The sequence below is a fragment of the Salvelinus alpinus genome, chromosome 5 (assembly GCF_045679555.1).
Source record: "Salvelinus alpinus chromosome 5, SLU_Salpinus.1, whole genome shotgun sequence".
NCBI classification, from domain to species: Eukaryota; Metazoa; Chordata; class Actinopteri; order Salmoniformes; family Salmonidae; genus Salvelinus; species Salvelinus alpinus.
In genome coordinates, this window is record NC_092090.1 from 14,666,057 (window position 1) to 14,690,758 (window position 24,702).

Here is a 24,702-nt window from a genome sequence, read left to right on the forward strand (position 1 = left end):
CCGGGGACAGGCAGCCCACTGTAGCAGCAGAGCCCGGGGACGGGCAGACTTGTTTTTATCCTTCTGCTGTTTTCTGGTGGAAAATAAATCTAACAGCCATCATTGCGATAACGCTCCAGCGCCAGTGAGCTGCCCTTGGGGAGGTATCGGAGCAGAAGTCCCGGTGTTTGTGCAGCCAGGTGTTCCAGACCCAACTACACACTCATGACATTTTCAGTGGTCTCTGGGTGAATTCAGGCAGGGGCTCAGACTGCTGTAAATAATAAGCTCTGGCTGGCTGGAGCTCAGGGGCCTGTTAACTCCTATTGTGTCGGAGACGAGAAGGGTGTCCGTGTGTGTGTGTGCGTGTGTGTGTGAGGCAGCTCGTTAGAAAAGACAAACACGCCTCCCATAAATGTGCTCCACTGTAGGTCGTCTCACTCCTCTTCATCAGTTAATGCATGACTCACTCAGTAACATTTAGGCGTTGACAGCATCACTACCAAGGTTGAGGCCAAATTCTCCCTTGGTGGTGCCTCAACACAAAGGAAGCGACCGCAGCTCAGCTTGAATAAGTCACACTGATGACAGAGTATTAATATGCACCACAGTGCATGTACCATCCACAACATATTCAAATGTCTGTTCTGTAATCGTGGTAACACCCCTACACATGCCCTTTCAAGTCTTCAGAAGCCTGCTGCTGCCTGGGCGTAAGAACACACCGTCACAGCGAGTTGGATCTCAGAGGAGTAGAGGAGGAGGAGGGGGGGGCAGAGGGAGGGAGCTAGCCCTTCATCACATATTAAAACACGTCTTCTGTTAGCAATGAGTGCACATTCTGCCCAAAACACCTGCTCCGTCACCCAATCAGACGTTGGCACACGAAAGAAAATCTGGTGCGATCTTCACTAAAGGATGCCAGTCCTCTGGGTGGAAAGGTTATGTCTCTCAGACTGACTGGATATAGATCATCCTGCAGAGAAGGAGATCATCCTGCAACTACACCTTGTGAAATAATGATAATGAATCAGAGTGCAAAGGGATTCACCAACAGTCAGTGGTGAGCTACGTTCACCATTATAACCTGTTAGTCATCATATTTCAACACATATTTCAAGAAGTTTAGAAAAAAAACAAGGAGATTTGTCAAAGCAGAAGCTCTAAAAACCAGATGGCCAGTTTCTCCAGAGTAGTGTGCGTCTCCATTTACCATCTGACCAGGCCTCTCAGGGGAGTAGCAGGACTTCCAGCAGCTCAATACCCTGCTGGACTCCAGCCTTGTTAATCATTCATGGGTGTGGATGCCCTCGCCACTCCAACAGTGCCCAGCAGACCTCACATTGGACTACAGTAAGAGTCTTATTCAAATCAAAACTCGGATCCAGATGTTTGCAGTGGAAAACTAGAATAGCCTATATGCTATTTTGTCTAACCCTGTGAGCATGTGTATTTGTATTAATAGAGGTTTTAAAGGGTTTACTGTGTGAGAACTCCAACCCCAAGATTATATTCTTCAGACCTCTAACGACCCAAAGAGTCGTATGGGCGTTTACAAATGTAAAAAAATGAAAGTACACATTTTTATTGAAAAAACGATGCCTGTTTCAAGGCCAGGTAAGGCTGAGATAGCCTTACCCGACTACGTGTGTAGATGAGATATCTACATGTCGGATTTATCCTCTAAAGCTGGGCCTATATAATTGAGTAAAGATGTGTTCTGCCGATTTTAGCTGAGGAAGGTCTGTACCGGCCAGCCGGTGTTTACCGTCTGTGCCTTGATAACACAAGACTTAAGCACCAGGTCTTTCTTACCTGCCATTGGCCCTGCACTCCACTGGGCTTCTCTCTATTACATTCTGTCTGTTGAATCACCATAACAAACACACTGAGCTAACAAATTAACTTCGATGTGGCCAACAAAGTAATAATTTCACATTAGTGCTGCACAATGAAACATTGTTTATATCTCTCAGAGCAGGCAGAGAATGGAGGAAATTGCTTTGAAGTGAATGCCTCGGTCCAACTCATCGCTAGTCCAGGGATTAGGAAGGCTATTACCAAAAAGCGTACAATATTAGAGACCTACAGGGGGGATTAAACATGCTCCTAATCAACTGGAGAAGAGCCGATAGAAAAATAACCACTCTTCAATGCCATTACTGTGACCTTTGCACATCATTTATAAGCAGTGCACAACAACAAGTAGCCTCTGCAGCAGCATAACAGAATATGATTTAGGGACGGAGCAGGGCATGGTATCCTTTCACAGTGAGGCTTACATGGTTACAACCTCATGACATAGCAGGGTTACAGATATTGGGACCTTGAACATGTGACATATCCCCTCCGGGCGAGACGTTTGCATGAAGAGGTGGCATAACAAAAAGCAACCCGTGGGGCTGTAGGGGATACAGCTTTGATCAGCGTCTGTGAATCTACCCAAGTCCCGTGCTCTCGCTCCATGCAGACTTCCAATTACCAGCCTGATACAGGCTAATGAATCCAGAGCACGTTCAAAGACTTCTCCTTTCCTTTTGCTATCAACTTGATACGGTTTGGGTTTAGGGAAATCCGTCACAGCTCTGCTTACTCAATTAAGATCAGGTCAGATCAGGTCAGATTGGGTCAGCATTAACGCAGTTCTAGGGTTCCAAAGTAAGTTACTTTTGAAAAGTGACAGGTACAGAGCCCTCAGAAAGCATTTCACACCCGTTGACTTTTTACACATTTGTGGTAGAGCCTGAATTTAAAACGGATTCAAATTAGATTGTGTCGCTGGCCTACACACAATACCCTATAAAATGTGGAATTATGTTTTTACAAATGTTTACAAATTAATACAAAATGAAAAGCTGAAATGTCTTGAGTCAATAACTATTCATCCCCTTTAATGGCAGGCATAAATACGTTCAGGAGTAAACACTTGCTTAATGAGTCACATTAGTTGCATGGACTCACTGTGTGCAATAGTGTCTAACATGATTGTTTAATGACTACCTCATCTCTGTACCCCACACATACAGATAATTATAAGGTCCCTCAGTTGAGCAGTGAGTTTCTAACACAAATTCAACCACAAAGACCAGGGAGGTTTTCCAATGCCTGACCAAGAAGGGCATTGAATATATCCCTTTGAGAATGGAGAAGTTGTTAATGACACTTGGATGGTGTATCAATACACCCAGTCACTACAAAGATACAGACTCCCTTCCAAACTCAGTTGTCGGCGGAAGGAAACCGTTCAGGGATTTCACCATGAGGGCAATGGTGACTTTAAAACAGCTACAGATTCTAATGGCTGTGACAGGAGAAAACGGAGGATGGATCAACATTGTAGTTACTCCACAATACTAACCTAAATGACAGAGTGAAAAGGAAGCCTGTACAGAATAAAAATATTCCATAACATGCATCCTGTTTCCAACAAGGCACTAAAGTAAAACTGCTAGAAATGTGGCAAAGAAATGAACTTGCTTTCCTGAATACAAAGCGTTATGTTTGGAGCAAACCCAACACTACACATTACTGAGTACCACTCTTCATATTTTCAAGCAGGTGGTGCCTGCATCATAGGTATGCTGGTTATTGGCAAGGACTAGGGAGTTTTTTATTTAAAAAAATTGAATAAAGCTAAGCACAGGCAAAATCCTAGAGGAAAACCTGGTTCAGTCTGCTTTCCACCAGACACTGGGAAATGAATTAACCTTTCAGCAGGACAATAACCTAAAACACAAGGCCAAATCTACACTGGGTGTTGGCTGAGTTACAGTTTTGACTTAAATCTGCATGAAAATATATATGTCAAGACCTAAAAATGGTTGTCTAGTAATAATGAACAACTTACTTGACAGAACCTGGAGAATTATGAAAATATATTTTTTTTTAAATGGGCAAATGTTGCACAATCCACATGTGGAAAGCTCTTATAGAGACTTACCCAGAAAGACTCAAAGGGGATTCTAACATGTATTGACACAGGGGTGTGAATACTTATGTAAATGAGCTATTTCTGTAATTTTCTAAAATCATGTTTGCTCTGTCATTACGGGGTAGTGTGTAGATGGGTGAGGAGAAAAATACATTTTGAAATCAAGCTGTAACATGTGGAATAAGTCAAGGGGTATGAATACTTTTTGAAGGCACTGCAGGTACTCACCCTGATCCATTCACCAGAAAACAGCCAACAGATCAGTCATGTCCACGGCCACGGCTTCCCCTGGATCTAATTCATCTGGCCATCTACCTCACCGGCCGACTCCTCACCACCTGCAACAAAAACATCACATTCCATTACATTGACTAGCAGTGTGAACACTTAAAATGTTAAAAAACGTTTTAATTAAATTGGGATCCGTAACATTACGACAAATCCCAGTACGCAGTATGCAGAAAGTAAACAGCATAGTGGGTCAATTTCCACAAGAACTAAGAGCGATGAAGCGCGAGGCTCAACTTCTTCAAATGCTGATGCTCCAGATTCTCAACTAGTCTAAAGGCCAGTTTTATTGCTTCTTTAAATCAGAACAACAGTTTTCAGCTGTGCTAACATAATTGCAAAAGGGTTTTCTAATGATCAATTAGCCTTTTAAAATAAAACACTTGGATTAGCTAACACAACATGCCATTGGAACACAGGACTGATGGTTGCTGATAATTGGCCTCCGTACGCCTATGTAGATATTCCATAGAAAATCTGCCGTTTCCAGCTACAAGCTGTCATTTACAACATTAAAAATGTCCACACTGTATTTCTGATCAATTAATGTTATTTTAAAAATGGACCCCCCCCCCAAAAAAAATGGAAAGAAAAGCACGAGGACATTTCTAAGTGACCCCAAACTTTTGAACGGTAGTGTAGTTGAGAAGGAAATGCTGATTATGTGAGGTGGGACTGAAGTACAGTAATGGTAGTACAGGTTCACTGTTGAACCATCTGAAAAGACCCTGAGACCCAAACCACTGTTAAACCATCTGAAAAGACCCTGAGACCCAAACCACTGTTAAACCATCTGAAAAGACCCTGAAACCCAAACCACTGTTGAACCATCTGAAAGCACCCTGAGACCCAAACCACTGCAGAACCATCTGAAAAGACCCTGAAACCCAAACCACTGCTGAACCATCTGAAAAGACCCTGAAACCCAAACCACTGCAGAACCATCTGAAAAGACCCCTGAGACCCAAACCACTGTTGAACCATCTGAAAAGACCCTGAAACCCAAACCACTGTTGAACCATCTGAAAGCACCCTGAGACCCAAACCACTGCAGAACCATCTGAAAAGACCCTGAAACCCAAACCACTGCTGAACCATCTGAAAAGACCCTGAAACCCAAACCACTGCAGAACCATCTGAAAAGACCCCTGAGACCCAAACCACTGTTGAACCATCTGAAAAGACCCTGAAACCCAAACCACTGTTGAACCATCTGAAAAGACCCTGAAACCCAAACCACTGCTGAACCATCTGAAAAGACCCTGAGACCCAAACCACTGCTGAACCATCTGAAAAGACCCTGAAACCCAAACAACTGCAGAACCATCTGAAAAGACCCTGAGACCCAAACCACTGCAGAACCATCTGAAAGACCCTGAGACCCAAACCACTGCAGAACCATCTGAAAGACCCTGAGACCCAAACCACTGCAGAACCATCTGAAAAGACCCCTGAGACCCAAACCACTGCAGAACCATCTGAAAAGACCCTGAGACCCAAACCACTGCAGAACCATCTGAAAAGGACCCTGAGACCCAAACCACTGCAGAACCATCTGAAAAGGACCCTGAGACCCAAACCACTGCAGAACCATCTGAAAAGACCCCTGAGACCCAAACCACTGCAGAACCATCTGAAAAGACCCCTGAGACCCAAACCACTGCAGAACCATCTGAAAAGACCCCTGAGACCCAAACCACTGCAGAACCATCTGAAAAGACCCTGAGACCCAAACCACTGCAGAACCATCTGAAAAGACCCTGAGACCCAAACCACTGCAGAACCATCTGAAAAGACCCCTGAGACCCAAACCACTGCTGAACCATCTGAAAAGACCCTGAGACCCAAACCACTGCAGAACCATCTGAAAAGACCCTGAGACCCAAACCACTGCTGAACCATCTGAAAAGACCCTGAGACCCAAACCACTGCTGAACCATCTGAAAAGACCCTGAGACCCAAACCACTGCTGAACCATCTGAAAAGACCCTGAAACCCAAACCACTGCAGAACCATCTGAAAAGACCCTGAGACCCAAACCACTGCAGAACCATCTGAAAGACCCTGAGACCCAAACCACTGCAGAACCATCTGAAAGACCCTGAGACCCAAACCACTGCAGAACCATCTGAAAAGACCCCTGAGACCCAAACCACTGCAGAACCATCTGAAAAGACCCTGAGACCCAAACCACTGCAGAACCATCTGAAAAGGACCCTGAGACCCAAACCACTGCAGAACCATCTGAAAAGGACCCTGAGACCCAAACCACTGCAGAACCATCTGAAAAGGACCCTGAGACCCAAACCACTGCTGAACCATCTGAAAGACCCTGAGATCCAAACCACTGAAGAACCATCTGAAAAGGACCCTGAGACCCAAACCACTGTTGAACCATCTGAAAAGACCCTGAAACCCAAACCACTGCAGAACCATCTGAAAAGGACCCTGAGACCCAACATTCCTGCTGAACCATCTGAAAGACCCTGAAACACAACATTCCTGGCAACAGCGCAGCTGCATTGTGAATTTTATAACATTTTTATTTAACTAGTCAAGTCAGTTATCAAAGTATTATTTACAATGACGGACTACTCCGGCCAAACCCTGACGACGCTGGGCCAATTGTGCGCCGCCATATGGGGCTCCCAATCAAAGCCGGATGTGATACAGCCTGGATTCAAACCAGGTACTATAGTGATGTTTCATGCACTGAGATGCAGTGCCTTAGACCGCTGCGGTGCCTTAGACCGCTGCGGTGCCTTAGACCGCTGCGGTGCCTTAGACCGCTGCGGTGCCTTAGACCGCTGCGGTGCCTTAGACCGCTGCGGTGCCTTAGACCGCTGCGGTGCCTTAGACCGCTGCGGTGCCTTAGACCGCTGCGGTGCCTTAGACCGCTGCGGTGCCTTAGACCGCTGCGGTGCCTTAGACCGCTGCGGTGCCTTAGACCGCTGCGGTGCCTTAGACCGCTGCGGTGCCTTAGACCGCTGCGGTGCCTTAGACCGCTGCGGTGCCTTAGACCGCTGCGGTGCCTTAGACCGCTGCGGTGCCTTAGACCGCTGCGGTGCCTTAGACCGCTGCGGTGCCTTAGACCGCTGCGGTGCCTTAGACCGCTGCGGTGCCTTAGACCGCTGCGGTGCCTTAGACCGCTGCGGTGCCTTAGACCGCTGCGGTGCCTTAGACCGCTGCGGTGCCTTAGACCGCTGCGGTGCCTTAGACCGCTGCGGTGCCTTAGACCGCTGCGGTGCCTTAGACCGCTGCGGTGCCTTAGACCGCTGCGGTGCCTTAGACCGCTGCGGTGCCTTAGACCGCTGCGGTGCCTTAGACCGCTGCGGTGCCTTAGACCGCTGCGGTGCCTTAGACCGCTGCGGTGCCTTAGACCGCTGCGGTGCCTTAGACCGCTGCGGTGCCTTAGACCGCTGCGGTGCCTTAGACCGCTGCGCCACTCAGGAGCTTATTGTTTTAGATGTTTTTAGTTTTTTCAACATTAAGAAAATGTTTCTGTTTGTCAAATCCCTAATAGTGACTACCTACCGACGATGACTTACTAAATATAGGTCTAAAACTCCAGGAAATAAGTTACATATGATTACATTCTAATAAGGTTAACATTTTGGATGAGTTACCAGGCAGACATCTTTGGTTGTTTAAAAAAATTGTCCCTAAAAACATGAAAGCATAATGACCTAACAACCAAGGGAGACAACTACAAGGACTGTAGAGCAGAGAATGTTCTGTGTTAGCTTGACTCCGTCCAGCACAGTGGGCGGCAGACATTTTGGACTTGGACCACTGACAGGGAACATCAAGCGTTCACAGACCAAGACAGGGCTCTATCAGTGTCTGCCATCATCAGGCCTACATCGGGAGATCAGACAACTCCTGGGCAAACATGGCCAGAGAGAAATGTGTCTGTGGGAAAGAAGAGTCTTCTAGTACAGTGCTGATAGGGATCAAAGGCTGTGATGAGTCGTAAAAATTAGCGCTTAAAAGAAACATGCACGGATTACATCTCTACCATCAAATTAGGCCAATCAAACAGCCAGCCTCATCCTCTGGCCTCTCATTGATGTTCATTGGACAAAAAGGCTTAGAAATATCAGACAGAATCAGATCTATTTGAAGAGAACATAAAGGTCACTCAGACATATGTATCCATACAATGAAAGTTCAACATGAAAGGCAGACTCCATGGAGGTGGAGTTCACTGGTGAAATATAATCTGGAATATTGAAGCTCCATGTTCTCCTCTATTCAGAGTCCTATTCATCAAAGGTCAAATGTGCCCAAACTGTGCTGCATCAAATACAAATGATTCATTGTAAATCACTAAAAACACCCTCTTTGGCTAATCCTGTACCGTTTGGTGGACAAGATTAGAGCCAAAATTGGTAGGATGTTGGTTCACTGCAGCAACCAGTGGCACTGATACAAATTGTATGCAAAATGTGGGTCATAAACATGTTGCGATTAAAACGTTCAGGCGACACAATCTTTGGAATAACAGGCTATGGGTAATCTTAGCGAGATCAGCTTTCACCAGAGCATGAGAATTTAGCAGGATATTTATAACATGATCCTCATGCTGAGGCTATCCTAATCCAATAAGTATTGACGTCCATCTTCCGTCTTACTGAAATCAGTACTATTAACTGTGCCCGGGCATTTAGCCTATATTAATAGTAATTTGTCAAATCAGACGATAATATCTAATTGTTCACAACAGGGTTTGTTACAAAGTTCAACACCACACTTCAAGATTGGCAGGGTGAATGACGTTAATGTTGGCCTTTTTACAGGAGAATTGATCATGCAATAATCAGATCACGCTGCACTTTCCCTTTGTTGCAGGTTAAGACACAATCCTTTAACAGGCGTAATGTTTGATCGATCTTCCACAGCCTTTTCAGTCACACGTTTTGAGGGAAAGCAAAATGATTGCCGTAATGCTTTTAGACCAGGTGTAAAATGATAGTCTTACATCAATAGCCAATGACTTAAGGCTCTGAATGACCCATAAATGATGCGGAGGAAACAAACACATATTTGTAATTGCAACCATGATGAATTTACAGGCGTCTCAACCACTAGGTCATTAATGTACTGCCAATCCATCATGAGCAATGTTTAGAAAGTGACAGGGATACTTCACCCTGCAATTAATCGCGCCCCTATAACGTTCCTACAGCGGAGGCGGAAAGGGCTGTTAAATAAAAGACGGTGTTAAATCACCGCGCAAAGAGAGACGATCAATCTTTTATCAAAACGGGCTTATCGACAAAGCACTCAAATCAGGTATTAGAAAGTTTATAACAGCTGGTAACATACAAGCCCTGGTGTGGGCACGGTGTTACATAGTGGAGCGGATGCTTGAAGAACAAAGAGAATCTTCAGTCAAGGCTAAGATGGGGTGGAGCAGGAAGGTGGATGTTTGATTGGGGCCGAGCTGTGTGGCAGGATTTTTCGTAGAATTACCCCAAATTATAATATTTAATTGCATTTGATCTATTGATCTAGCCATCGGACCAGAGCAGGTACTGACACACCAAGGAGGCTATAGAAGACAAAATCACACACAACAAATCTGGGCCAAGAGGCTGTTGAAGTCTTGACTGTCGCAAATATACCTCGTAATTCTAAATTATATCTCCATGCATTTAGTGCTGGTTTAATACAGAAGCTAAATCTGTCTTGGTAATTAAACAGCACAATGCTGTACTATCATGCACAATCATGTGTTGAAGGTCTGGTTTGACAGGTCTGGGTGGTGAAGGCCATTTAGAGATGCTACTAATATCAAATACAACTCCCCATGGCCACCTTGAAGGTGATAGGCATGATAAACCACTATGCTTCTTTTTTGACCCACATTGCAACAGGGAACCTCAAAACCCTGTTAGACTGAAGGAGGCACTAGAGGCAGGGTATGAGTGGCCAGCTGAACACTGCCTCAAGATACTAGAGGAGAGGCACTAGAGGCAGGGTATGAGTGGCCAGCTGAACACTGCCTCAAGATACTAGAGGAGAGGCACTAGAGGCAGGGTATTAGTGGCCAGCTGAACACTGCCTCAAGATACTAGAGGAAAGGCACTAGAGGCAGGGTATGAGTGGCCAGCTGAACACTGCCTCAAGATACTAGAGGAGAGGCACTAGAGGCAGGGTATGAGTGGCCAGCTGAACACTGCCTCAAGATACTAGAGGAGAGGCACTAGAGGCAGGGTATGAGTGGCCAGCTTAACACTGCCTCAAGATACTAGAGGAGAGGCACTAGAGGCAGGGTATGAGTGGCCAGCTTAACACTGCCTCAAGATACTAGTCACCTGAAATGAAGTAGGATAACAGAGCAGTGGTCTTCCAAGTGGCTAAAACAAATAGTATTTACATGCACCGTTAGCCAAAAAAACTAACTATTCTGCACTCAACGAGGGCAATTTAACATGGCTATTTCCTTAAAACCACGGGTACTCCATTTTATAAATAGGGATAATATTTATTTTATTTTATTCAATCCCTTTGAATTCAGAAAACATGTTGGCAAGCAAGATGGTCAAATCAATAATCCACAGCAATACGGAAATCTCTACTCCTACAGGGCTAGACAGCTGTAATCGTAGCCAAGAAGCAAGGAGATAAATTAAAATTAGTTAAGTAAACTACACAGCAAGCGGCTCAGTCTTCCGACTCCCTGGGCAGAAAGCGGCTCAGTCTTCCGACTCCCTGGGCAGAAAGCGGCTCAGTCTTCCGACTCCCTGAGCAGAAAGCGGCTCAGTCTTCCGACTCCCTGGGCAGAAAGCGGCTCAGTCTTCCGACTCCCTGGGCAGAAAGCGGCTCAGTCTTCCGACTCCCTGGGCAGAAAGCGGCTCAGTCTTCCGACTCCCTGAGCAGAAAGCGGCTCAGTCTTCAGACTCCCTGAGCAGAAAGCAGCTCAGTCTTCCGACTCCCTGAGCAGAAAGCAGCTCAGTCTTCCGACTCCCTGGGCAGAAAGCAGCTCAGTCTTCAGACTCCCTGGGCAGAAAGCAGCTCAGTCTTCCGACTCCCTGAGCAGAAAGCGGCTCAGTCTTCAGACTCCCTGGGCAGAAAGCGGCTCAGTCTTCAGACTCCCTGAGCAGAAAGCAGCTCAGTCTTCAGACTCCCTGAGCAGAAAGCGGCTCAGTCTTCAGACTCCCTGAGCAGAAAGCGGCTCAGTCTTCAGACTCCCTGAGCAGAAAGCAGCTCAGTCTTCCGACTCCCTGGGCAGAAAGCGGCTCAGTCTTCCGACTCCCTGAGCAGAAAGCGGCTCAGTCTTCCGACTCCCTGAGCAGAAAGCGGCTCAGTCTTCCGACTCCCTGAGCAGAAAGCGGCTCAGTCTTCAGACTCCCTGGGCAGAAAGCGGCTCAGTCTTCCGACTCCCTGAGCAGAAAGCGGCTCAGTCTTCAGACTCCCTGGGCAGAAAGCAGCTCAGTCTTCCGACTCCCTGGGCAGAAAGCGGCTCAGTCTTCCGACTCCCTGAGCAGAAAGCGGCTCAGTCTTCAGACTCCCTGGGCAGAAAGCGGCTCAGTCTTCCGACTCCCTGAGCAGAAAGCAGCTCAGTCTTCCGACTCCCTGGGCAGAAAGCAGCTCAGTCTTCAGACTCCCTGAGCAGAAAGCAGCTCAGTCTTCAGACTCCCTGAGCAGAAAGCAGCTCAGTCTTCAGACTCCCTGAGCAGAAAGCGGGTGTTTGTTGTGCGTCACTCCCCCTCTCTCCAGGCACCAACGTGGCACCTCCCTCTAGATGTGTCCCTCGTCTTTCCCACAGGAATGAACATCTGGACACAGCCAGGCCCAGCCTCAGTCAGGCCACATACGGCCACTTCCTCACACACACACACACACACACAGAGGTGAGAAAAAAAAGGCATGCAAGCCTTCGTAACAAACCATTCCTAAGCCTTGGGATGTGTAATGTTTAAGAAGCAGAATGGTTGTTCAACACGATCCAGGGATCTCAGTTCCTGCAGAGAGGTAGCTTAGCACATCTCTGGACTGTAATCTTTACCGTGACACTTATCATAGCCTTCATCAAGTGCCCTTTCATCTAACACTTCAAAGCAGGGGTTGACACCTTGCACACATGCAATGACTCAACCAGGCTCTAACCTACCCTTCACTTTGTACATGGTGTAAAGAGGGGGGGGGTCTATTACGTTAAGGATCCTCACATTAAGTGTTCACATTGGCAGTTTGAAGTGACTCAAATCCCCCAAAATGTGCATCTCTGATTCAAATCTGTTAGTTTTCCTGCAGTCTGAACCTACAGCCAAAAAAGCACATGGACTGTCATTTCAAGCCACATTTCAAACCACCTTCATAGCCTACACCACTGCACACACACCCGGCATTACTATGACAACTAGCTTGGCCATGTGAGCTAATGACTGCTGTCTGAACACATACAAATCCTGTTTGGTAACTTCTAACTTCCTGTTTGGACAGTCAGTATTCCAAAACTAATTTAAACATTCAAGCCTTGTTCACACTGCAGGCCTAAGTATGATGTTACTGCATTGTAAATTCCGGACACTCCTCCTTTCCTGGCGCTCCGAGCGAGCATCCATCAGGACTTCTACTCAGGGTGTGTGTGGGCCTGTGATGGTCCATCTGCTCTGCAGTCATAACACTCATGGTCTTGATAGCTGGCTAATCATTAACTAATCAAGCCATGGACATTAACAGTGGCAGGCATCATTGGCCATCTGATACACAGAGCAGTGTCCAGGAAACCTGAGTCGGTGAAACAAAGAGCCAACATGACAGAGATATATCTGCTTTCTGAGACCACACACACACACACACACAGCCAGCTCAGTTCTGATTCAGAACATAGATCCCCGAGTCAACCAGTCATACAGCCAGCTCAGTTCTGATTCAGAACATAGATCCCTGAGTCAACCAGTCATACAGCCAGCTCAGTTCTGATTCAGAACATAGATCCCTGAGTCAACCAGTCATACAGCCAGCTCAGTTCTGATTCAGAACATAGATCCCTGAGTCAACCAGTCATACAGCCAGCTCAGTTCTGATTCAGAACATAGATCCCTGAGTCAACCAGTCATACAGCCAGCTCAGTTCTGATTCAGAACATAGATCCCAGAGTGGGTTGAGCTGAAGATCTAAACAGAAGTTCTAGCGCGTCAGTAGACTCTTCAGTGACAGGAGTCCATCACATATTCTGAAGGAATGAACACTCCCTTCATTGCACACCTTCCCATTTCAAGTGATTTGGCTGTCATTTTCACAGAAACGCGAAAAGGAAAACAGCTGAGAAATTACACATACAGCACGAAGACAGATCTATGACATTTACTGTGGAACGTTGAAAGAATGAATCAAAGCAAAGTATTCCAGGGTCTGCTTCCTGTATCAGGGAAGGAAAGACTGAGCTAAAACCTTGTAACGCAATTAAGGTTTAAGTTCGGCTGACGGCTCACCGAATGAGTGTGCTCGCATACTCCCTTAAAAAGACCTCCTGAAAAACAAGAAAAAATCAGAAATAGTACTGTTTGGCTATTTTGAGATGCTGTAGCGAGTACACACTTCCTCAAAATAGTCAGAGTTAATCTAAGATAACAAGAAATCTGTAATTGACGTTTTTGACGAGAAAATCTTAGTCACACAACTTTACATTAAGGTGTTTGGTGCAGTATTTCTCCCCCCAAAAAGTTGCATGAAAACGAGTCATCTCTCATTGAATGACAACAAAGACTTTAGTGAAGAATCCCTACTGCTGACCAATCAGCAACGAAGGGGCGTAGACTTCAGCTACCAACGTTGTCGTCTCCAGAAAATAATGTGAACAACCAAACACAAACCTTACCCAAGTCTAAAACAAACACATCCCAAAATGTCCTCATAATGTATTCAAACTCATCCCAACTGTTTTGGCTGGGGGAAGCATGCAGACGCCTTTAGAGTTCCTTGATTCGTTCGAATAATACAGTGTGGCTGCCTGTATGTTTGTGTAAACAAAGACTAGGAAGGCATGAGTCTGTACACCATGTCAGACTCAACACTAATGTATATGAAGATCACAAGCTGCTTCCCTGACAACACTTCAAAGGCTGAGGCAACAAAGCTGAATTCTAAATGAGCACAGAGAGAGCTGGAACACTGAACTACACAATATTTAATCTGGCATCCGATGAAGATGGAAAAGAAAGTGCCTCTTACCAGGCTAATTTCCATTCTGCATAAAATATTGCAGGTTAAATAATAGATGCACACTTGAAAGGGAAATGGAATCTCTCTCATTTCTGATTTATAACAGTCTGTCAGAAATGCTGCTCGAAAAATCAGATGGACCAAGAACATCTTAATGCGGACCGGCAAATACAACATCACAAGGCAATATTTAGATTAGAATATGCAAGACAACTACACATGGGTGGGAAACGGAGACCTTGTTAAGACTTAGGTCTCCAGTTTGGTTTGCATACAGCAACGCAGCTTCTATTTTTACCACAGCTGACAGGATTCTTTTCAGTAGTCTCTAGAAGCACATTGGGAGTATCAAGCCAACACAATAACCCTGGCTGATGGGGATAATTAAGCCCTAAATCCTGAGATGGCTACTGCAGAACTACACACCCCTAATATCCTGCTCCAACCCCCCCATCCCCAAATCCCCAAACATGAGCGGAATCTTCACAGTGGATTTAGTGAACAAAGAGGGTTTCAGGGGCCCTGCGTCACACGCTGAGAGATGCGTCGTGGCTGTCACAAGCGCTCAGGAATATAGTCAATATATTCCTCAGAGTTTTTACCCAGGCTTTGCATATCATTTGGTGGTCCTCTCTCCCACGAATGTGGCTCTGCCATGGTTCTCCGTCTCCTCCGTGGATTCCACCCCGATCGAAGCAGCCGTTTTCTACAGCTTCTCTGTCCTTCTCTACTCCTCCATCGCTTTCTCAGCTGGTGTCTTACTGTGAGTAGTACATCCTGTCCCTGTCACAATATCCCGCTGGCAGCATCACAAGTCATTGATCTATTTTAGACAAACCAACAACCCCCCCCGCCATACTGTGATGACGATGACAGGAGAGTAGGGATCCTTCACTGTTTCCCATTTACTCACAAAATGTCAACCCCGCTAATGTGGGGTTAAAAGACAGATTAGTGAGAAGTGGCAGGCAGAGGCGATAAAACCAAAACATGCTCTAGGGAGGCAGTGGGCGACAGGGGAGCCCAGACTGCAGCTTCTGTAAGTACCACTCTGGCTGGGCTCTCTGGCGCCAAACAAACAAGCAGGAGAGAAAGGCAGGGTGGGCAGGTTGCAGCCAGCTGAGATGAGAGTAAATAAAAGCTGGACACAGTTTGACAGAGCTGCATAAACAGCCCTAGAGGTCAGAGCCTCCCAGAGTGTCGGCTCTGAAGACTGAGTGTTCATATCCTGGATGAACTCAGAAAACCCATCTTGAAATAGAAGATAAACAAGTAGGATACAGGTCCTAAACTGTCCACACACACACACACACACACACACACACACACACCTGTTTGCAAAAGCTCACAGCTCTGAATCCAGACGAAGTGTCAATGGTTGACGGAGTCTTAGCTAAACGTGTCCCTCCTGTCAGACTAGGGGGAACTTGTTGCGCTGGCTCCACTCCTCCTGCACTAAGAGGGGGGGGGGGGCACTTCTAGGGACACTTATAAAGACAAGACTGGAGGACAATGACGTGAGCGTCTAAAGGGCGTCAGGCCGCGGTGCTGTCTGAGGAGAGCGACAGAGCTTTCTAGAAGCATTGCGACCCCAGTGTCTGAGAGGCTGAGTCCAGCTGCCTCCGCATAAAGACAAGGCTCACATCCTCAGCACCTTGTTGGTTCTCTGAAAAGGCCACCAACTAGTTTGGAATATTAAACAGTTAAGCCTGTGAAAATCAAAAGGACTTGAAAAGAGAGTGGGGGCTTCAAAAAGCTTTTCGATGATATCGCTCCATCTCTTCGAAGGCTTGCTGATATGACAGAGCCAACCAATAAAAAGGCAGGGAAGAAAGGGCTTCCAAAAGAGGAGGAGGATTCTTTTTTGCCCATCTTATCCTGGCACATGTTATTATTCCTCAATCAAAGGCTTTTCAATATCAACAGTTGTGATTCAGAGAGAGAGAAGTGGTGGGAGAAAGAGTGAAACATACTGCCAGAGGGAGAGGAAGAGAGAGTGGGAAGTGGGACACCAGGAGGGGTTTCAGGACATTTCTCATTCTCTTTCAATAGATCTGAGACACACTGCTTGACACTGATCTCCAGTGTGAGGCCAGAATGTAATACTGAGGGCCATCTCCCAGACAGTAACCTCCTAATACAAGCCTTCAACTACAGCGTGGCATGTTGGGGCCCATATCAGAGTCAACTATTGTAGGCTACACGCTACTTCTACCAAGGCATGCCAAATACCACAAATAGCTGTCCTATTGCATTCCTAAACGAGCACTCCACCCTATATTCTACCCTTGAGAGGACAGAGAGGCGTCGGCCAGAGAGAGGAGGGCGGAGAGGCGTCGGCCAGAGAGAGGAGGGCGGAGAGGCGTCGGCCAGAGAGAGGAGGGCGGAGAGGCGTCGGCCAGAGAGAGGAGGGCGGAGAGGCGTCGGCCAGAGAGAGGAGGGCGGAGAGGCGTCGGCCAGAGAGAGGAGGGCGGAGAGGCGTCGGCCAGAGAGAGGAGGGCGGAGAGGCGTCGGCCAGAGAGAGGAGGGCGGAGAGGCGTCGGCCAGAGAGAGGAGGGCGGAGAGGCGTCGGCCAGAGAGAGGAGGGCGGAGAGGCGTCGGCCAGAGAGAGGAGGGCGGAGAGGCGTCGGCCAGAGAGAGGAGGGCGGAGAGGCGTCGGCCAGAGAGAGGAGGGCGGAGAGGCGTCGGCCAGAGAGAGGAGGGCGGAGAGGCGTCGGCCAGAGAGAGGAGGGCGGAGAGGCGTCGGCCAGAGAGAGGAGGGCGGAGAGGCGTCGGCCAGAGAGAGGAGGGCGGAGAGGCGTCGGCCAGAGAGAGGAGGGCGGAGAGGCGTCGGCCAGAGAGAGGAGGGCGGAGAGGCGTCGGCCAGAGAGAGGAGGGCGGAGAGGCGTCGGCCAGAGAGAGGAGGGCGGAGAGGCGTCGGCCAGAGAGAGGAGGGCGGAGAGGCGTCGGCCAGAGAGAGGAGGGCGGAGAGGCGTCGGCCAGAGAGAGGAGGGCGGAGAGGCGTCGGCCAGAGAGAGGAGGGCGGAGAGGCGTCGGCCAGAGAGAGGAGGGCGGAGAGGCGTCGGCCAGAGAGAGGAGGGCGGAGAGGCGTCGGCCAGAGAGAGGAGGACGGAGAGGCGTCGGCCAGAGAGAGGAGGACGGAGAGGCGTCGGCCAGAGAGAGGAGGACGGAGAGGCGTCGGCCAGAGAGAGGAGGACGGAGAGGCGTCGGCCAGAGAGAGGAGGACGGAGAGGCGTCGGCCAGAGAGAGGAGGGCGGAGAGGCGTCGGCCAGAGAGAGGAGGGCGGAGAGGCGTCGGCCAGAGAGAGGAGGGCGGAGAGGCGTCGGACAGAGAGAGGAGGACGGAGAGATATTGGCCTGTGAAAGGGAGGAGGGCAGAGGCGTCGGCCAGAGACATGCCTCTTCACTCTGGGGGAACTGGAAGGTCAGGGGCCTAAGGAAACAATTAGATCAACAATGGTCAAGGCAGCAGAAATGACAGCAGCCGAGCATGCCCCTTTAAACCAAGGGTACCAAGGGTTTCCGTTGGGTGATGGCCTGAGCAAACATGTTGATTCAATAAGACTAACCCACTTGGATAATTAGTAGCACCTTAGATAAATAACTGTATTCGGCGCATGAGGCTAATAAAAATGTGATATAGCCCATCTAACTTAGTACTTCTCTCATGTATTAACCTGGAACGTCAGGGAGGTATCCACAGTTAAAAATAAACTAAGTAGACCTGAGCTCATAAGAAAAGCTAATTCAGAGTTCAATATGCAAGGCCCGTAATCTCACCATGCTTAGGATTTCTACAGAAATGTCAGTATTCACATGGAGGCTTGCTAGTAAAATGGTTCAACGTATCTGTAGATTGAGGGAGCGAGAACAGAAAGGCCTTGGGGGGGAAATTGAAAAACCTGAGAGATGTACCCCTTCAAACTTCACCTTGTGTACATAGCCTCAGTCTTAGCTCTCTCAGCTCTCAGAACATTAAAAGCTAACACCTGCCTTGACACACACCGAACCCTTAAGCAACAGGATGAATTTCTGAATTCTAAGCTCTCAGCTGAAAATCATTTTCTCATCTCAAAACGAGTGCGGTGGCAGGTAATGGTGTGAAACGAACAAATGATTAAAAAGTAAACCCTATCGTTTGAAAAATGACAAAAAAGCGGCGTGGTTTCACTTGGTGACAAATGTATTTTTTACAAACAGGCGCCTACGGGGTTGGACATGACGCTGAGCCAGGTCATCTCCACACGTCCTCCAGATGGGGAGGGGAGAGCTGAGGATATTAGAGTCACCCAGCAGAGCAGCACAACTCTTCAAATCTGGCATCACTGACAGGGCTTTGTCTGAACGGGCTGCTTGGCAAGGCAGCAAGGGAGCAGTACAATGTTACCAATGCTAGCTAGTCTTGGAGGGCAATAAGACATAGAATGGAGAGGAGGAGAGATGAGGAGAATGACCTTGTTGGTGAGGTAATATTTACTCAGCTGCTCTGCACATTAGGAGCACTACAGAAAGTACAGATTCACTTACTCTTTACTGCAGACGCACAGACCTGCTGCAGACCTGCTGCAGACCTACTGCAGACGCACAGACCTGCTGCAGACGCACAGACCTGCTGCAGACGCACAGACCTACTGCAGACGCACAGACCTGCTGCAGACCTACTGCAGACGCACAGACCTGCTGCAGACCTACTGCAGACGCACAGACCTGCTGCAGACGCACAGACCTGCTGCAGACGCACAGACCTACTGCAGACGCACAGACCTGCTGCAGACCTACTGCAGACGCACAGACCTGCTGCAGACGCACAGACCTGCTGCAGACGCACAGACCTACTGCAGACGCACAGACCTACTGCAGACGCACAGACCTACTGCAGACGCACAGACCTGCTGCAGACGCACAGACCTACTGCAGACGCACAGACCTGCTGCAGACGCACAGACCTACTGCAGACGCACAGACCTGCTGCAGACCTACTGCAGACGCACAGACCTGCTGCAGACGCACAGACCTACTGCAGACGCACAGACCTGCTGCAGACGCACAGACCTGCTGCAGACGCACAGACCTGCTGCAGACGCACAGACCTACTGCAGACGCACAGACCTGCTGCAGACCTACTGCAGACGCACAGACCTGCTGCAGACCTGCTGCAGACCTACTGCAGACGCACAGACCTGCTGCAGACGCACAGACCTGCTGCAGACGCACAGACCTACTGCAGACGCACAGACCTGCTGCAGACCTACTGCAGACGCACAGACCTGCTGCAGACCTACTGCAGACGCACAGACCTGCTGCAGACGCACAGACCTGCTGCAGACGCACAGACCTACTGCAGACGCACAGACCTGCTGCAGACCTACTGCAGACGCACAGACCTGCTGCAGACGCACAGACCTACTGCAGACGCACAGACCTACTGCAGACGCACAGACCTACTGCAGACGCACAGACCTGCTGCAGACGCACAGACCTACTGCAGACGCACAGACCTGCTGCAGACGCACAGACCTACTGCAGACGCACAGACCTGCTGCAGACCTACTGCAGACGCACAGACCTGCTGCAGACGCACAGACCTACTGCAGACGCACAGACCTGCTGCAGACGCACAGACCTGCTGCAGACGCACAGACCTGCTGCAGACGCACAGACCTACTGCAGACGCACAGACCTGCTGCAGACCTGCTGCAGACGCACAGACCTGCTGCAGACCTACTGCAGACGCACAGACCTGCTGCAGACCTACTGCAGACGCACAGACCTGCTGCAGACGCACAGACCTACTGCAGACGCACAGACCTGCTGCAGACGCACAGACCTGCTGCAGACGCACAGACCTACTGCAGACCTGCTGCAGACCTACTGCAGACGCACAGACCTACTGCAGACCTGCTGCAGACGCACAGACCTGCTGCAGACGCACAGACCTGCTGCAGACCTGCTGCAGACGCACAGACCTGCTGCAGACCTGCTGCAGACGCACAGACCTGCTGCAGACGCACAGACCTGCTGCAGACCTGCTGCAGACGCACAGACCTGCTGCAGACGCACAGACCTGCTGCAGACCTGCTGCAGACGCACAGACCTGCTGCAGACGCACAGACCTGCTGCAGACCTGCTGCAGACGCACAGACCTGCTGCAGACCTGCTGCAGACGCACAGACCTGCTGCAGACGCACAGACCTGCTGCAGACGCACAGACCTGCTGCAGACCTGCTGCAGACGCACAGACCTGCTGCAGACGCACAGACCTGCTGCAGACGCACAGACCTACTGCAGACCTGCTGCAGATGCACAGACCTACTGCAGACCTGCTGCAGATGCACAGACCTGCTGCAGACCTGCTGCAGACGCACAGACCTCAGCAACGTTCATAGAGGAAAATAGACCATAGACGTCAACCAAAAACGTGAGATGCACACATTTACTCTAGCACGTGACCATGACTCAAAATGACTGGCACAGGTTTTCCCAATGCCACAGACGGGGATTATATAAAGCAGGAGGTACGTTATTAGAGATAACATATGGCAAGTTGTCACACGCCACATACATTGCAGAAATGGTGCGAGTAGAACACTCCCAAATACCTCCACTGGAAAGCAGGCCAGAAATCGCATGGGTCTGGATTTTCTGGCATATCTCCGCTAAAGCTCAGTAAACTCCAGCAGAATGCTTTTAGGGCGGAGGATTACATGAAATGAATAACTAAATATGGACTTCTAAAAACCTCTTTATAAATATTAAATGGGGAAGATGAAAAGTAGAAAATCTGGGAGTCAATAATCACCCCAAAGCTTGTTGTTGTTGCCAAAGCTGCTACGACGCCTAGCCTGCAGAAGCATTCAGAACTTTACCAGCGCACCGCTACGGACGCCTAGCCTGCAGAAGCATTCAGAACTTTACCAGCGCACCGCTACGACGCCTAGCCTGCAGAAGCATTCAGAACTTTACCAGCGCACCGCTACGGACGCCTAGCCTGCATAAGCATTCAGAACTTTACCAGCGCACCGCTACGGACGCCTAGCCTGCAGAAGCATTCAGAACTTTACCAGCGCACCGCTACGGACGCCTAGCCTGCAGAAGCATTCAGAACTTTACCAGCGCACCGCTACGGACGCCTAGCCTGCATAAGCATTCAGAACTTTATCAGCGCACCGCTACGGACGCCTAGCCTGCATAAGCATTCAGAACTTTACCAGCGCACCGCTACGGACGCCTAGCCTGCATAAGCATTCAGAACTTTACCAGCGCACTGCTACGGACGCCTAGCCTGCAGAAGCATTCAGAACTTTACCAGCGCACCGCTACGGACGCCTAGCCTGCATAAGCATTCAGAACTTTACCAGCGCACCGCTACGGACGCCTAGCCTGCAGAAGCATTCAGAACTTTACCAGCGCACCGCTACGGACGCCTAGCCTGCATAAGCATTCAGAACTTTACCAGCACACCGCTACGGACGCCTAGCCTGCATAAGCATTCAGAACTTTACCAGCGCACCGCTTACGACGCCTAGCCTGCAGAAGCATTCAGAACTTTACCAGCGCACCGCTACAGACGCCTAGCCTGCAGAAGCATTCAGAACTTTACTAGCGCACCGCTTACGACGCCTAGCCTGCAGAAATATTCTCAGAACTTTTCCAACACACTAGCTCTTCAAAGGCAGAGGCTCTCTTTTCAAGCTCAACCTGGCCTGACCTCTACCTGGCACTGACCGCCTCCATTTGAAATCCTCTTAGTGAGGCTTCTGAGCGCCTCTGTGGCCATGTGGTGGTGGTGGGGGGGAGGGGTCCCTATGTTGGAATATTCCACTGAGGCAGAATGAAAGGTGCTGCAGTCTCGCTTTGGTGTGGAGAAGATGAAAGGGAGGTAGAGGATGAAGAGCTCAGCTTTCAGGGGTGACGTCACCTGGGTGCATCAGTCCTCAGTCATGGCGGTGAGGAGCGTTGATATGGCTGTGCTACAACCTGCCACTGAAAAGCTGGTTGTCATTTGCTACGATAATGGTTGCCTCACCTTTGAAGGCTATTGTCATAACAACCTTAGTGAAGGCTTTCGATCTAAAAGATAAAACACATGAAATGAACATCTTGGTTCCAGCGAGACATGTGTTCAAAGATCTCTCTTGATGTTCTTTGATGCGCAGCCTTGTAATTGAAAGCACATCCAAATCTTTTCTCCTCAGTGGCAACAATCATTACCAAGGTAACAAATGATCAGCTAGCCCTGGTGTTTCTCTTCCTTAAAGGAAGGGAGGGGCTGTATGCTACCGTTAGCCCACCCTGGCCACTACCGTTAGCCCACCCTGGCCTATGGCTTCCCAACATGTTACAGCCTATAACTAGGCAACATGCAATACAAGCAAGCACTTTCCAGGGTGTGTACACTCTGAACAGGCGCTCAAAGAAAACCTGCAAAGGAGAGATCACTTCCCTTCATGCTTTTATCTCTGGACTGTCAAGTTTACAAAGACCTACTTGGGGAAAAAGCCAACCAACTACCCTCTGTTTCTTACAGAATAACACCAATAATGTTTGCCCTTCAAAACATCCTTCCCCACTCCATTCTATTATTATCCTTGCCATAAACACCAACCATCCTTTAGAAGTAATTTCTTATCAGAATAGTCCAATCTCAGGAGAGAGAGTTATATAATTTCAAATCAAATTGTATTGGTCACATGCAATAGTATCTGCTAACCATGTGTAAGTGTAGCAAAATTCATGTGCTTCTATTTCCGACAGTGCAGCATAATAGATTATAAAATGAAATAGTGCAAAGTTTCCTAAGGACTAGAAGTGAGGCAGCCCTCTGTCGGCGCCATCTTTAGGTTGGATACATATTGTGAAGAAAACAAAGCTGTTACAGAGCATTGGCCCGACTCCTCAGCACATGAGATCTGATGATAGTGGCGACAGGTCTTACATGGGGCCAATGGAGCTGAAGACATCACAGCATTTTGAGCAGTGTGAAAACACTGAGGTGTGTGTGTACTGAATGTGCACGGTTTAATAGACAGGTTGGTTGTTTAGCAACAAAACAAGATGGGGTACGGGGCCAAACCAGAAGGGGTAAGAGGGCTAAACTAGACGGGGGTCGAAACAGACGGGGTCAAACCAGACTGTCATAAACATAACGCTCCTGGCTACTATCCAATTAAAGCCATGTTGACAATATCCCACCACTGGTTAGCCACCACTGGCTTAAAAAGCCAAACATAACAATACCTGGCAATTAATTTCCAGAAATATTGCCCATCTGGTGCGCGTGTTTGTCCATCACTCCGTATTTAGCCTGTTAGAGGTGCTAATGATAACTGTCTTGTGGGTAGAGTAGACAAAGACTTTCCCCAAAAACCTTCAATGAAAATGTTAATTGCAGATTAGGCTTACCTGACAGAACTATAAATCATTATTTGATTAAATTGGGAGTCCATTGTTTTGCAAACTATGCCATGACATGTGCTGCAGCAGTATGCCTAACAGCAGAAACAAAATCGCTAGACTGACACATTTATCTTTCTAGATGGACAACTAAAAGGGGAATTAGACAAATTAAAAATGTGTTAAGCATTGAAATGTACTCAGAACATATGGCTGGGAGATATGATTTTATGTCTATCAAAATTTATTTGACGGTATTGTATGTTTCTCAATAATAAAAGTTCTAAATTTGCTTTTTCAGTAGTTCATATAACCTTAGCGTGATAAGACAAATTGTGATTTCAAAAATGGGGCTTTCTCCATTTATACTGTTCAATCCAACAACAAAAAATCCATAATTTCATAATTTCCACACTGTGCCATGCAGCATGATATGGACATGAAAATATAGGCCTAGTTAATTGGTGAACTGTTGGTATCATGAAAATATAATGATTATTCTCATTCTATAGTTGGAATATAGTGGGCAGCACCTTGAATACATTGCTGTTTGACAATGAATTAATAAACCAGGGAAGAATTATTGACAAGGTAGGAACCAAAAGTGTTGGTCGGTCAAATGCGGTATACCCCCGGCCCTATCAGAATATCAATCAGTTGTTTCTCTACGAATATTGTAATAGAGTCGAATAAATAAATACAGAAACCAGATATTTTAATACAGAAAACAGCATATGGGAAAATGTCCTGACAAATACTTTTAAATCAACCATTATTTGATCAGGTATATTTCACAGAAAACACATATCTTGTACACCAAGGCCCTGGAGACAAGTTGCAGTGTAGAGGAGAAGCTATAAAATAAATAAGTAATACTAATCATTTATTTTTAAAAATGAAGTAGCTCTCATGCTAGAAAAAGGTTACAGACCCCTG

The 24,702-nt window shown here is 48.0% G+C and overlaps 1 protein-coding gene across 2 annotated transcripts in view; it reads right to left on the bottom strand.

The window, feature by feature from the left end:
- glceb (glucuronic acid epimerase b) overlaps positions 1-24,702 on the bottom strand; it is a 91,627-nt gene that overhangs the window by 48,113 nt on the left and 18,812 nt on the right. Inside the window, exons 1-2 of one of the 2 annotated variants that reach the window (XM_071400719.1) lie at positions 14,977-15,219; positions 4,139-4,248 (exon numbers count right to left, since the gene is read on the bottom strand). The gene's annotated coding sequence lies outside the window, so the exon portion shown is untranslated. Of the gene's footprint in view, positions 1-4,138; positions 4,249-14,976; positions 15,220-24,702 lie in introns of those variants that run through there. The other variant, XM_071400718.1, reaches the window with a different exon arrangement.